Below are 7,143 nucleotides of genomic sequence, written 5' to 3' on the forward strand. Positions count from 1 at the left end.
ATTGGGTATTGAGGATTGAAGAATGAGGATTGAGGATTGAGGATTGAGGATTGAGGATTGAAGACTGAGTGTTGAGTGTTGAGTGATGAGAATTGATGTTTGTGTATAGAGATTTGAAGATTGCAAATTGAGTATTGAGTATTGAAAACAGTGAATTGATGATATTCTATTGAGGATTGTGGATTGACAACTGATTGTTGAGGACTGAGGGCTGAAGATTGAGGATTTAGGGTTGAGGATTCAGAATTGAGGGTTGAGAACTGAGGATTGAGGATTGAGGATTGAATATTGAGTATTGAGTGTTGAAGATTGAGGATTGAGGATTGAGGATTGAGGATTGATGATGAGGGCTGAGTTCTGAGGATTGAGGTTTGAGGACTGAGGACTGAGGATTGAGGGTTGAGAATTGAGGATTGAGGATTGAGGATTGAAGATTGTGGATTGGGTATTGAGGAATGAAGAATGAGGATTGAGAATTGAGGATTGAGGATTGAGGATTGAGGATTGAAGATTGAGTATTCAGGATTGGAGATTGACGATTGAGGATTGAGGACCGAGGATTGAGGATTGAGGATTGAAGATTGAGTACTGAGGATTGAAGATTCAGGATTGGGTATTGAGGATTGCAGAATGAGGATTGAGGATTGAGGATTGAGGATTGAGGATTGAAGATTGAGTATTGAGAATTGAAGACCGAGGATTGAGGATTGAGTATTGAAGATTGAGGATTTGGGACTGAGGATTGAAGATTGAGGATTGAGGATTGAGGATTGAGGATTGAAGATTGAATATTGATGATTGAAGATTGAGGATCGAGGATTGAGTGTTGTGGATTGAGGACGAGGGCTGAGGGTTGAGTATTGATGTTTGAGGTCTGAGGCTTGAGGATTGGGTATTGAGAATTGAGGATTGAGGATTGAGGATTGAAGCTTGAGGATTGGGTGTTGAGGATTGAAGAATGAGGATTGAGGATTGAGGATTGAGGATTGAGGGTTGAAGATTGAGTATTGAGGATTGAAGACTGAGGATTGAGGATTGAGGATTGAGGATTGAGGACTGAGGATTGAAGATTGAGGATTGGGTATTGCGGATTGAACATTGAGGATTGAGGACTGAGCATTGAGGATTGAGGATTGGGGACTCAAGATTGAATATTGATGATTGAAGGTTGAGGATTGAGGATTGATGGTTGTGGATTGAGGACGAGGACTGAGGGTTGAGTATTGCTGTTTGAGGTCTGAGGATTGAGGATTGAGGGTTGAGATTTGAGGATTGAGGATTGGGGATTGAAGATTGAGGACTGGACATTGAGGATTGAAGAATGAGGATTGAGGATTGAGGATTGAGGATTGAGGATTGAGGATTGCAGATTGAGTATTGAGGATTGAAGATTGAGTGTTCAGGATTGAGGATTGAGGATTGAGCATTGAGGATTGAGGATTGAGGATTGAGGATTGAAGATTGAGTATTGAGGATTGAAGATTGAGTATTGAGGATTGAGGATTGAGGACTGAGGATTGAAGATTGAGGATTGTGGATTAAGGATTGACGATTGAGGATTGAGTATTGAGGACTGAGAATTGAGGATTGAGGATTGAGGATTGAGGATTGAGGATTGAAGATTGAGTATTGATGATTGAAGATTGAGGATTGAGGATTGATTGTTGAGGATTGAGGACGAGGGCTGACGATTGAGGATTGAGGTTTGAGGATTGAGGATTGTGGATTGAGGACTGAGGATTGAGGATTGAGTATTGAGCATTGCGGATTGAGAATTGAGGATTGAGGATTGAAGATTGAGTATTGAGGATTGAGGATTGAGGATTGGGGATTGAGGATTGAGGATTGAGTATTGAGCATTGAGGATTGAGAATTGAGTATTGAGGATTGAGAATTGAGGATTGAGAATTGAAGATTGAGGATTGTGAATTGAGGGTTGTGGACCGGGGATTGAGGACTGACGATCGAGTATTGAGCATTGAGGATTGAGAATTGAGGATTGAGGATTGAGGATTGAGGATTGAGGATTGAAGATTGAGAATTGATGATTGAAGATTGAGGATTGAGGATTGATTGTTGAGGATTGAGGACGAGGGCTGTCGATTGAGGATTGAGGTTAGAGGATTGAGGATTGAAGATAGAGGATTGGGGATTGAGGATTGAAGATTGAATATTGATGATTGAAGATTGAGGATGGAGGATTGAGGGTTGTGGATTGAGGACGAGGCCTGAGGGTTGACTATTGATGTTTGGGGACTAAGGACTGAGGATTGAGGATTGAGAATTTAGGATTGAGGATTCAGGATTGAAGATTGAGGATTGGGTATTGAGGATTTAAGAATGAGGATTGAGGATTGAGGATTGAGGATTAAAGATTGAGGATTGAGGATTGAGGATTGAGGATTGAATATTGAGGATTGAAGATTGAGGATTGAGGATTGAGGATTGTGGATTGATGATGAGGGCTGAGGTCTGGGGATTGAGGTTTGAGGACTGAGGTCTGAGGATTGAGGGTTGATGATTGAGGATTGAAGATTGAGGATTGAAGATTGAGGATTGGGTATTGAGGAATGAAGAATGAGGATTGAGAATTGAGGATTGAGGATTGAGGATTGAGGATTGAAGATTGAGTATTCAGGATTGGAGATTGACGATTGAGGATTGTGGACCGAGGATTGAGGGTTGAGGATTGAAGATTGAGTATTGGGTATTGAGGATTGAACACTGAGGGTAGAGGATTGAGTATTGAGGATTGAGGATTGAGGATTGAACACTGAGGGTAGAGGATTGAGTATTGAGGATTGAGGATTGAGGATTGAAAATTGAATATTGATGATTGAAGATTGAGGATCGAGGATTGAGTGTTGTGGATTGAGGACGAGGACTGAGGGTTGAGTATTGATATTTGAGGTCTGAGGGTTGAGGATTGAGGATTCGGAATTGAGGATTGAGGATTGACGATTGACGCTTGAAGATGGAGGATTGAGGATGGATTGAAGAGAGAGGATTGGGGATTGAGGATTGAGGATTGAGGATTGAAGATTGAGGATTGGGTATTGAGGATTGAACACTGAGGGTAGAGGATTGAGTATTGAGGATTGAGTGTTGAGAATTGATGTTTGAGGATTGAGATTTGATTATTGAATTTTGTGGATTGAGTATTGAACCATGAGAATTCAGGATATTCTATTGAGTATCGAGAATTGAGGATTGATGGTTGAGTATTGAGGATTGATGGTTGAGGGTTGTGTGTTGAACGTTGAGGATTGAGGATTGAGGATTGAGGATTGAGGATTGAAGATTGAGGATTGGGGATTGAGGATTGACGATTGAGGATTGAGTATTGAGTATTGAGAATTGTGTATTGAGGATTGAGGATTGAGTATTGAGGATTGAAGATTGAGGATTGAGAATTGAGGATTGAAATTGAGGACTGAGTGTTGATGGTTGAGTGATGAGAATTGATGTTTGTGGATTGAGATTTGAAGATTGAAGAATGGGGATTCAGTATTGATGATTGAAGATTGAGGATTGAGGATTGAGGATTGAGGATTGAGAATTGAAGATTGAGGACTGAGGGTTGAGGATGAGGGCTGAGGGTTGAGGATTGAGGATTGAGGATTGAGGATTGAAGATTGAGGATTTGGTATTGAGGATTGAGGAATGATTATTGAGGATTGAGGATTGAGGATTTAGGATGGAGGATTGAAGATTGAGTATTGAGGATTGAAGATTGAGGATCGAGGATTGAGTGTTGAGGGTCGAGGATTGAAGATAGAGGATTGGGTATTGCGCATTGAACATTGGGGATTGAGGATTGACGATTGGGGATTGAGGATTGACGATTGAGGATTGAGTATTGTGGATTGAGAATTGATTATTGATTATTGAAGATTGAGTATTGAGGATTGAAGATTGAGGATTGAGGATTGAGGATTGAGGATTGAGGATGAGGGCTGAGGGTTGAGGATTGAGGTTTGAGGACTGAGGACTGAGGATTGAGGATTGAGAATTTAGGATTGAGGATTCAGGATTGAAGATTGAGGATTGGGTATTGAGGATTTAATAATGATGATTGAGGATTGAGGATTGACGATTAAAGATTGAGGATTGAGGATTGAGGATTGAATATTCAGTATTGAGGATTGAGGATTGAGGATTGAGGATTGAGGATAGAGGATTGGTGATGAGTGCTGAGGTCTGAGGATTGAGGTTTGAGGACTGAGGACTAAGGATTGAGGATTGAGAATTGAAGATTGAGGATTGTGGATTGAGGGTTGTGGATTGAGGACGAGGACTGAGGATTGAGTATTGATGTTTGAGATCAGAGGATTGAGGATTGAGGATTGAGAATTGAGGATTGAGGATTGAGGGTTGAAGATTGAGGATTGGGTATTGAGGATAGAAGAATGAGGACTGAGGATTGAGTATTGAGGATTGAGGATTGAAGATTGAGTATTGAGGATTGAAGATTGAGGATTGAGGATTGAGGATTGATGATTGAGGATTGAAGATTGAGGATTGGGGACTGAGTGTTGAGGTTTGAGTGTTGAGAATTGATGTTTGTGGATAGAGATTTGGAGATTGCAGATTGAGTATTGGGTATTGAAAACAGTGAATTGATTTTATTCTATTGAGGATTGAGAATTGACAACTGATTCTTGAGGACTGAGGTCTGAAGATTGAGGATGCAGGATTGAGGATTCAGGATTGAGGTTTGAGGACCGAGGATTGAGGATTGAGGATTGAGGATTGAGGATTGAGGATTGAGGATTGAGGATTGATGATTGAGGATTGGGTATTGCGGATTGAACATTGAGGATAGAGGATTGAGGACTGAATATTGAATATTGACGATTTAAGATTGAGGATTGAGTATTGATGATTGTGGATTGAGGCCGAGGACTGAGGGTTGAGTATTGCTGTTTGAGGTCTGAGGATTGATGACTGAGGATTGAGAATTGAGGATTGAGGATTGAGGATTGAAGATTGGGTATTGAGGATTGGGGAATGAGGATTGAGGATTGAGGATTGAGGATTGAGGATTGAGGATTGAAGACTGTGTATTGAGGATTGAAGATTGAGGATTGAGGATTGAGGATTGAGGATTGAGGATTGAGGATTGAGGATTGAAGGTTGAGTACTGAGGATTGAAGATTGAGGATTGAGGATTGAGTATTGAGGATTGAGGACTGAAGATTGAGGTTTGGTGATTGAGGATTGACGATTGAGGATTGAGTATTGAGGATTGAGAATAGAGGATTGATTATTGAAGATTCACGATTGAGGATTGAGAATTGAGGATTGACGATTGAGGAATGAGCATTGAAGATTGAGCGTTGAGGATTGAAGGTTGAGGATTGTGGATTGAGTGTTGAGGATTGAGGATCGAATATTAAGGATTTGGGACTGAGAGTTGAGGGTTGAGGGATGAGAATTGATGTTTGTGGATAGAGATTTGAAGATTGCAGATTGAGTATTGAGTAATGAAAACTGAGAATTGATGATATTCTATTGAGGATTGAGGATTGACAACTGATTGTAGAGGACTGAGGGCTGAAGATTGATGATTCAGGAGTGAGGATTCAGGATTGAGGTGTGAGGACTGAGGATTGAGGATTGAGGATTGAGGATTGAGGATTGAAGATTGAGGATTTGGTATTGACGGTTGACGAATGATTATTGAGGATTGAGGATTGTGGATTGAGGATTGACGATTGAGGATTGAGGATGAGGGCTGCGGGTTGAGGGTAGAGGTTTGAGGACTGAGGACTGAGGATTGAGGATTGAGAATTGAGGATTGAGGATTGAGGATTGAAGATTGATGATTGAGGATTGAGGATGAGGGCTGAGGGTTGAGGATTGAGGTTTGAAGATTGAGGATTGAGGATTGAGGATTGAAGATTGAGGGTTGTGTATTGAGGGTTGTGGATTGAGAACGAGGACTGAGGATTGAGTATTGATGTTTGAGATCAGAGGATTGAGGATTGAGGATTGAGAATTGAGGATTGAGGATTGAGGGTTGAAGATTCAGGATTGGGTATTGAGGATTGAAGAATGAGGATTGAGGATTGAGGATTGAGGATTGAGGATTGAAGATTGAGTATTGAGAAATGAAGACCAAGGATTGAGGATTGAATATTGAAGATTGAGGATTTGGGACTGAGGATTGAAGATTGAGGATTGAGGATTGAGGATTGAGGATTGAAGATTGAATATTGATGATTGAAGACTGAGGATCGAGGATTGAGTGTTGTGGATTGAGGACGAGGACTGAGGGTTGAGTATTGATGTTTGAGGTCTGAGGGTTGAGGATTGAGGATTCAGAATTGAGGATTGAGGATTGAGTATTGAAGATTGAGGATTGGGTGTTGAGGATTGAAGAATGAGGATTGAGGATTGAGGATTGAGGATTGAAGATTGAGGATTGGGTATTGAGGATTGAAGAATGAGGATTGAGGATTGAGGATTGAGGATTGAGGATTGAAGACTGAGTGTTGAGTGTTGAGTGATGAGAATTGATGTTTGTGTATAGAGATTTGAAGATTGCAAATTGAGTATTGAGTATTGAAAACAGTGAATTGATGATATTCTATTGAGGATTGTGGATTGACAACTGATTGTTGAGGACTGAGGGCTGAAGATTGAGGATTTAGGGTTGAGGATTCAGAATTGAGGGTTGAGAACTGAGGATTGAGGATTGAGGATTGAATATTGAGTATTGAGTGTTGAAGATTGAGGATTGAGGATTGAGGATTGAGGATTGATGATGAGGGCTGAGTTCTGAGGATTGAGGTTTGAGGACTGAGGACTGAGGATTGAGGGTTGAGAATTGAGGATTGAGGATTGAGGATTGAAGATTGTGGATTGGGTATTGAGGAATGAAGAATGAGGATTGAGAATTGAGGATTGAGGATTGAGGATTGAGGATTGAAGATTGAGTATTCAGGATTGGAGATTGACGATTGAGGATTGAGGACCGAGGATTGAGGATTGAGGATTGAAGATTGAGTACTGAGGATTGAAGATTCAGGATTGGGTATTGAGGATTGCAGAATGAGGATTGAGGATTGAGGATTGAGGATTGAGGATTGAAGATTGAGTATTGAGAATTGAAGACCGAGGATTGAGGATTGAGTATTG

The sequence above is a fragment of the Calliopsis andreniformis genome, unplaced genomic scaffold, assembly GCF_051401765.1.
Source record: "Calliopsis andreniformis isolate RMS-2024a unplaced genomic scaffold, iyCalAndr_principal scaffold0106, whole genome shotgun sequence".
In the NCBI taxonomy this organism is placed as follows: Eukaryota; Metazoa; Arthropoda; class Insecta; order Hymenoptera; family Andrenidae; genus Calliopsis; species Calliopsis andreniformis.